Source organism: Eublepharis macularius, chromosome 1, assembly GCF_028583425.1.
Source record: "Eublepharis macularius isolate TG4126 chromosome 1, MPM_Emac_v1.0, whole genome shotgun sequence".
In the NCBI taxonomy this organism is placed as follows: Eukaryota; Metazoa; Chordata; class Lepidosauria; order Squamata; family Eublepharidae; genus Eublepharis; species Eublepharis macularius.
This window is the reverse complement of record NC_072790.1, coordinates 252109072-252117398: the sequence shown is the minus strand read 5'-3', so window position 1 is coordinate 252117398 and position 8327 is coordinate 252109072. Positions and strand designations below refer to the sequence as shown.

At 51.4% G+C, this 8327-nt stretch overlaps 1 protein-coding gene across 1 annotated transcript in view; it reads left to right on the top strand.

Moving 5' to 3' along the window:
• Positions 1-2582: 2582 nt before the first annotated feature.
• CDC42SE1 (CDC42 small effector 1) overlaps positions 2583-8327 on the top strand; it is a 55961-nt gene continuing 50216 nt past the window's right edge. The window contains exon 1 of the mRNA XM_054998346.1: positions 2583-2723. The gene's annotated coding sequence lies outside the window, so the exon portion shown is untranslated. The remainder of the gene's footprint in view (positions 2724-8327) is intronic.

Here is an 8327-nt window from a genome sequence, read left to right as displayed (position 1 = left end):
TCCCGCCAGGGACCCTGGAGAGCTGTCACCAGTCAGAGAAGACCAGACTAAGCCGGGTGGAGCAAGATTTTGGCTCAATGGGCAAGGCCATACCTTGAGCTCAAGTGGTGCCTGGTGCAGTTACTGTCAAATAAAGGATGGCAGATACTAGTTTCTAGGGAAGGACTTTCTCTTCATAAGGCCCTGGAGCACTGCTACCAGCCAGAGGAGGCTGGAGCTAGAGGGACCAAAGGGCTGGACTCAAGGCAGGACTGCAGGTGAAAGTCGCCCAAGAGGTTTTCATCGGTGGCTGTTTTGTACCAATTAGGCGGGATCTTGATGGTTGTTGTGGGTTTTCCGGGCTGTATTGCCGTGGTCTTGGCCAAGACCACGGCAATACAGCCCGGAAAACCCACAACAACCATCGTTCTCCGGCCGTGAAAGCCTTCGACAATACATAGGCGGGATCTTATTAATATTTTATTAATGGCAGCAAAAAATGTAATAGCACTAAAATGGGAAGCACATACCGTACCGACAACTGCCAGTCGGTATTCCAAAGTCTGGGACCACTTCTTATTTGAAAAAAATTAATGATGGAATTTACCAAGCTGAAAATTACTCCAAAACAACAAATTTCATGGAAAAATAGTTTCCTTTTTTTGACTATATCTCTAGGGAAAACATATATCCTCCAAATAAAATTTATCAGACAATTTTAAATATCTAAACCAGAACATATCAGCTTAACTGATTTGGGTTCTTTCATGGTTTTATTTATTATTATTATTATTATTATTATTATTATTATTATTAAGTCCCCCCCCCAAAATAAGACTTACTAACGTATTGTAACGTTTCATGTTAATACCAACAAAATACTAATACTAATAACATGTTTTATAATGTATATTTACTTGGTTTTAATAAATATGATTTTTTTAAAAAAAATCAGTGGCTGTTTTGTGAGCTCCTGCTGGGAATGCACGAAGAGGGGGTTGCACTTCTCCCTGTGTCATTTCCCCCATCTGAAACACCCCCAGGGGTTGCTCCTTGCCCTGTAGAGCGCTGCACCCACACCACTCGGGAAGGGGAGGGACCTTGGTGGGTTTTCATGCCACAGGGTCCCCCTTGGGGGACCCCCCACCCCGAGGTCCCTCCCCAAGACCTGCCCTCCCCTGGCTCCACCCCCAAATCTCTCAACCCAAGCTGGCACCCCTAAATGGCTGGCAGGTGCAGCCCCAAAGAAGGGAAATAGCTGCTGGGGGAGGGGGGCATTTCAGATTGGGAAAATGGTGCATTGGGATGGCTTTGTAGCCCAGTGGTTAAGTGGTTTGGCTGCGAATCAGCACTCTGCTGGTTCGAATCCCACTCCTGCCATGAGCGCTGCAGGTGGCCTTGGGCAAGCTGCTCCCCTCAGCCCCAGCTCCCCAGCTGTATTATGGGGATAATAATCTATCTAGAAGAGTGGTATGTAAGCACAGTTGTTATTATTGTTGTTATATTCCTGGCACAGTATGGCCCTGACCTGAATTGGGCCCTGGAGTTGCTATTAGGAGGATCTCTATCCCCCCTTCCAACTGGGGGAAAGCACTTTGCACCTGCTCAAGTAGATTTTTAAAAAAAGAAACAGAAGTAGGCAAGTTGAGTTTTCATGACTGTGCTTTTTTCGCCTGTGGGGTAGCTGCCGGTTGCAGCACAGCATCAGTGTTACCTCCACCCGCACCAGCAGCTAAAAGGAAGGGCGGGGCGGGGTTGCCAGCTCTGCGTTGGGAAACACCTGGAGGTTTGGGGAACGGAGCCTGGAGAGGGAGCTCAGCAGGGCGTAATGCACTGCCGTAGCAGGGTGGCGACGTGGTTCGGCTGCGAATCAGCGCTCTGCTGGTTCGAATCCCACTCCTGCCATGAGCTCAGCAGAGGGCCTTGGGCAAACCACTCAGCCCAACTCCCCAGCTGTATAGTGGGCGTAATAACAACACGGCTCTGGGTGAGGCACTAACCTGTCTACAAGAGCGGTATATATGTGCAGTTGTTGTTATTATTCGAATTACATGCAACACAATCCATAATAAATAAAGATCACATGTTATCATTGATTGGCCTTGCTGAGCTAATACAAGTTTCCACCGGATACCTAAGTATGGGCGTAATATGTACGCTGTTGCAAATAACGCCGTCTTTTGCAGTTCTGTAGGTGTTACGTCAGAAATCTGCAGTTTTTCAAGATGGTTCCCAGTGCCCCGATGACAATCGGGAACTACTGTTGCGTTCTTCTTCCATAGTCGGGTGGTTTCTATTGCCAGATCTCTGTATTTAATCATTTTTCTTGTTCTTTTCTTTATTATTATTGTTGTTGTTATTATTATCCCCCCCCCCCAAGCAGCCCTTCTCTCCTGGGGAACTGACCTCTGCCATCTGGGGATCGGTTGTGATTCCGGGAGATCCAGGCCCCACCGGGAGGGTGGCAACTGCGCGGGCGGGCAGCCCGGGTGCAATGCCACCGGCGCCCAGGGTGGGAGCTGCCGCCGCCGCCGCCGCCCGGCCTCTCCTCTCCTCTCCCGTCGAAAGTCTTCGCATTTCCTCCTCCTCCTCCTCCTCGCAGGCAGCGGGGCAGAGAGAGCCACACCTCGTGCCGGGGCTGGAAGTTCCCAGCAGGAAAATTTCCACGCCGGCGAAGGCGGCGGCTGTCCGGCCTGGGGAGCGAGAGGCTGAGCCGGCAGGAAGGCGACCCGCCAGGAGGCAAGGTGAGGGCGCCCGCGCTTGGGGATCGGTCTCCGCGGCCAGGCGGACCCCCTTCAGGGGCCAAGCCCTCCCCGGGCCAGGCTTCCCCCCCCTCGGCCCCCAAGTTGAGTTTCTCCCGCTGCTTTTTCAGGGAAGGCACTTTCAGGTGGAAGAGAAAGGTCCGGCTCCAGTGGCGCCTTAAACCCGCCAAGGTTTCCAAGGAGCGTCGGAGCGCTCCAACACCCAAGGAGCGTCGGAGCGACCGAGGCGGCGATTCTCTGGTCTGTCGTTAGCCCCGGAACGCTGGCGGGGCTTTAAGGCGCCCCCGGAGCCGGATCGCGCTTCGGAGCCCGGCGGCGCTCGGCAGAGTCTCGGGTCTGTCGGGAGCCCGGCCGGCTGTTGCTTCCGCGGCCCCGGGCGAGCCGGCAAATGGGGTCTGCCTACAGGGGGTGCCGCCGCTCGGCCGTTGGGGGTTTCGAAACTTTGGGCCTCGGAGCCGGCGGGCGAAGCAGCCCTCCCGGGGAGCCGGAGGTGGCCTGCCCGGGGCCGGCTTCTCCCCGCTCTCCGGGCCGCGGGAAGGGAAGCCGCCCGGCTGGACCGCCGTGCCAGGGGCTCTCCTCGCCGGGGACGCGTTTTGCGTTCAAAGCCGCCGAGGCGGAGGGCAGGAGCCGAGGCTGCTCTCGCAGGGCGCGCTGCCGCTCGCTCCTTTCCCTCGAAGGGCCAACGGTCGGCTCGGGGGCGCGCATCAGGCGCGGCCTCGCCTTCCCTCCAGCCGGCTGAGGGTCCCCGCCCGCGCGGGGGGGGGACTGCCCGGCGCGCACAGAGCGCGCAAAATTTGCGCCTCTCTTTGCGCGCTCGCTCCTTTTGCGCCCAAGGGCAGAGGCCGGGGGGGCTTGTGGCTGGTTCCTCTCCGCCAGAAAGCAAAAGGACATCGCTATAAACTCCGGGAGGGGCTGGGTCGGCATGGTTGCCAACCTCCAGGTGAGGCCTGGAGATCCCCCGGAATCACAACCAATCTCCAGACCACAGAGATCAGCTCCCCTGGAGAAAAGGGCTGCTCTGGAGCCCTTTGGCATTACTTATGCCACAATATGGCATTATTTATGCCATATACCCTCTCCCCAAACTGTGCCCTCTCTAGTCTCCGGCCCCCAAATCTCCCGGAATTTCCCAATGTGGAGCTGGCTTAATTCAGGGATCTAAATAAAAAGCTAGGCCTCTGCTCTCGCCTTGCAGAGGGAGCTAGGTTTAAAAAAAAAAAAAAGACTGCCCTTCCACCCACTCTGCAGAAAACCCTTGCTGTAAACTTTTTAAAAGCTCTTGTTCAGGCCTTCTCACTCCGCTCAGCTTCCCCCTCCACACACACTTCCTTTCTCTACAGTGTCTTGGAGGCCACGCATTGTTCAGCCGGGCTCTGCCGGAGCAGGCTGGCGCGTGTGACATGCTTTTGGGAGGCCTGGCTGAATCTTTAGATATAGGGCATGCTCACACAGGAGTAAACCCTTTCCCTGCCTTCTGAAAATTTCTAACCTTTTCTGCTATCCTCTAGAATGCTAAAGGAAGGGAATCCCTTATCCCCCCACCCCTTCAATTTTTACAAATCTTTTGAAACCCTTTTGCATTCCATGGCTGGGGGCAGGGGAGGGAACCCATGTGAAATCTACGCCATGGAAAAGCATTTCCCCAAAACCGGTCTGAAAGAAGCGTACGTAATGCTTGAAGCAACTCAAAATAGTTTGGGCTACAAAATCAGATAAAGATGGTCCCGGATCTGAGCTTCATAAATGGGAAGAGGGAAAGGGGAATTGGGGGGACGGCCCTCCCTATCTTTCAGGAAACGCAAGTTTGCAGAAGTTGAATCCATCCACTCACCAAGTGACTGTTAACAGATGACATTGTTTTAAAAAACAGCGGTTGGGGAAAATCTGTTCCCACCCCCACGCCATCAAGTAATGCTTCTTCCTGTTCTGGGCAAAAGAGAGTTAGAATTTGGTTTGTGTTTTCGGTATGAGTAAGGAGCAGCTGTTCTAATAATGATAAAAAGGCTCAGGGTTCTTTCTCCTTGCTGTTTCCTCCTCATTCCACTTCTCCTTTCTCTGAATCCCACGCCTGCACTGTGACGTGAGGCCGGGAGGCTTTCTCAACAACCACGTTAGGGCCTTGTTGAGGTTTGGAGCAGAGTTAGTGTGTGTTTTGGGGTGGGAACGTTGGTGTGTGCGTCTGCACGCCTGTGTGGGTGCATATCTCCAGGCATGTGGGTGAAAGCGCTGTCTGCCCTGATTATTTGGGGCACAGAAACCCACGGGGGCTTATGCCACAATTCATTTGGCCTTAAGTAGCCGTAGCGCTCTTCGTTACACTGGAAGCATGCAGCATTGCGTTTTAAAGAATGCGCCTGCACCTTTGTGTCCTTAGATTTGTGTTCAGTGTAGAAACCTCCCCCCTCCTTTGTCCAGGAAATCGGCTTGCTGAATTCAGAACACATCTAGAAAAGCCCTGGGTTCACAAGGTTGTGGAATTCAGGTCACGTCCAGAGTCACACCTGAGTGTGAAGTCCAGGTTGAGTCAGTCTGTAGCGGTGTATTTCCCTAAGGTCACTAAGACATTAATTGCAGTTCTGGATAGCATTCCCTTCTCTTGGACAAGCAGGAATGTTTTGTTGTTGCGCCTTCCTTGAACGGTTGCAGTGTTTATGTGTATTCTGTGACCTCTCATCAGCTCTGTGTGAGACGTTTTGCCACCGTCAGCGCAACACAATATAGACCGATCTCTCTGTAATTCTTACAGCAGTGCCTTAAGTATACATGGCGAGAGAGTTCGCTTGACTAAAGTCACCACGTGAGTTTGTGGTGCGAGAGACAAGATTTGGTCTCCACGCCGGCTCGCCCACAGAATGAGATCAAATGAGCCTTCCTTTGCTACAAGAAGTTTGCTACAAATAAATCTCAAGGCCCCTTTTTCTTTCCTACGTGTATCTCATTGTGTTGAAGGGCTCCCTTTGTTCCAAGCCTGTGATGGAGTGCGGTGAGCTGTAAGGATGCCGTCTTGGGTCAGGCTTTCTCTGTGAAGCCCAGAATGAGTCATTCCTGTTGGGAAGAGTTAATTGCATCACGCTCGGCCTGCAAAGATTGTGATGGAGAAGCTCAGCTTAGTTGCAAATGGGTTCTTTTTGTGCTCAACTGGCTGTGTTTCAAAGGCTGAACTGATTGAACCTGGGCAGCTCATGAGAGGGAGGGCAGGAAGGGTTACATCTTTGCTTAGTTCACGTGGCCCCTTCTTACATGCCCAGGGCAAGGCCGATCGCCACCTTGGGGTCAGGTAGCAATTTCCCCTAGGCTTTGGTGCCAGCGTCACTGTCCGGATAACATCTAGTATGGAGAGGACCACTCTTAAGCCCCTGAGGAAGTCCACTTGACGAAATCTGCGTCCGTGATAGCCGTCCCCAGTTTGGGCTTCATGTTTTGATCTTCATTGGTCCGCCGAATCAACTGCAACGAAAAAGAAGACACTTGTTACTGAGAAGAGACTGATTATACTTACCTTGAACTTGGACTTTGTCCCGGAGTTTCTCCCTACGGGGAATTGTCTTCTACAGAGCTGATCATAGGAGTTAATTGTATAAGCGCTGTAAATATGTTCCACTTGTTGTGATGTATGGAACTGGACTTGGATCGTTGTATGAATAACTGCACTGGGTTATAAGTTGATTGTTTAAGTATATTGTTTGTCGTATTTTCCCAGGTGGGACTGCCCCACTGTGGTTTCAGGTAACTTGTACCGGGATCAGCCTCATTTGGTAGTTTGGATTCTCTTCGGGGCATGGAGCAAGGGTCACTGTGTGTGGGGGGGGGGAGGTAGTTGTGAATTTCCTGCATTGTGCAGGGGGTTGGACTAGATGACCCTGGGGGAGCCTTCCAACCCTATGATTCTATGACTCTGAGGCAACCCCCCTCTTCCAAATGGCACCCGTCTCTGCACATTCCATTGCAAAGGGTTTCCCATCTTGACTTCGTTCTTGCGCATTGCCTGGAGCCAAGATGACTTCCTAGGGGATTCCATCTTGTGGGTCTGACCTGACAGTCTCCCACCACGCTCCATCTCCAGTGGCAGTCAAAGCCTGCTGCCTAACCTTACCTCTGCTCATGTTCTCAGGGAGGTCAGGATAAAGAGGAGAAGTCCCAGCATTGCAAGCTTTCCAATTCTCAGACTTTGCCTTTCACCATCTCTCTCCAAACTGACAGCTGGAATCAAGCTCGAGAACGCACCAGGTCCTCTGTCCCTTATCTGTTGTTTCGGTTTCTTATACCCGAACCATAAATACTCATCCCTCTGCTTTTAAAAGACCATTTTAAATGGAAATCCCCACCCCCCGATAAATCTTTAAATGCTGTAACTTAGTACTGGACTTCAAAAGCTTGCCCTTTTAAAAGGGGCTTTGAAGATCATTGGATAAGATCTGGAGAGTTACTAGTGACTAAATTTAGTTTTATATCAAAGGGATTTTGTTTTTAGTTTTCTAACAGTTGAAACAAGCCAATTTACATTGAATTAGGTTGGATTGGACCAAATAGGTTTCGCCGGATAGGGTTGCCAGCTCGGGGGTGGGATGTTTCTGGAGATTTACGGGGTGGAAGCCTGGGGGGGGCAGGGTTTGGGAGGGGAGGGACCTCTGGGAGGGGTAAACTGCCATAGTGTCCCCCTTCCAAAGCAGCCATTTTCTCTAGGGGTTGTAATTCCAGGATATCTCTCGCTACCACCTGGAGGTTGGAAACCCTATGCCACTACGCAGCCTCATAGACAAAAAAATCACTCTGTGAAAATTGAAAGAGCTAATAAATCTATCGTGTATTTTTATAATCAATCTTAAATAACTGTTGTTAGAATGTCAGCTAAGATATGTAGGATAAAATCCGTAGTGTTTATGTGCAGTTATGTTTAATGCAAAGATAAACTGCATCTCAGAGACTCACCTAAAGTCAAGAACAATTACATTCAAGTGGGATCTTAAAAGCATTTGTGTCCTGTGCGACTGCCTTTGTGTCTTTTGGTGTTCCGACCGCATTTGCCTTTGGGCCTTCCCATTCCAATGAGTGACAGCAGGAGCAGGGCTTTTTTTCAGCCGGAACGCGGTGGAATGGAGTTCCGGCACCTCTTGAAAATGGTCACATGGCTGGTGGCCCCGCCCCTTATCTCCAGACAGAGGGGAGTTTAGATCGCCCTCTGCACTGTGGCATGGAGGGCCATCTAAACTCCCCTCTGTCTGGAGAATGGGGCGGGGCCACCGGCCATGTGATCATTTTCACTGAGGGTGATTTAAACTTTTAAAAACTCCCCCCTTGTTCCAGCTGACCCAAAGTGACGTCATTGTGCGGTCCTGGAAACGTGCATGCGCTTTGTGCATGCGCATATGGTACCAGGGCCACCACCTCTCGCCAGGAGTTGCCCCTTTTGCTGGCAACTCACTGAGTTTCACCACCTCTTTTCCCAGAAGAAAAGCCCTGAGCAGGAGCATGTCTGAATAGGGGTTTCCCTGGTTTTAGTGCTCAATCAGATGTGAGGGATGACATATCAGGAGAAAAGGTGTGCCTTAACTTTTGATTTCCCTTCCTTTGCATGGACTGGGCCCA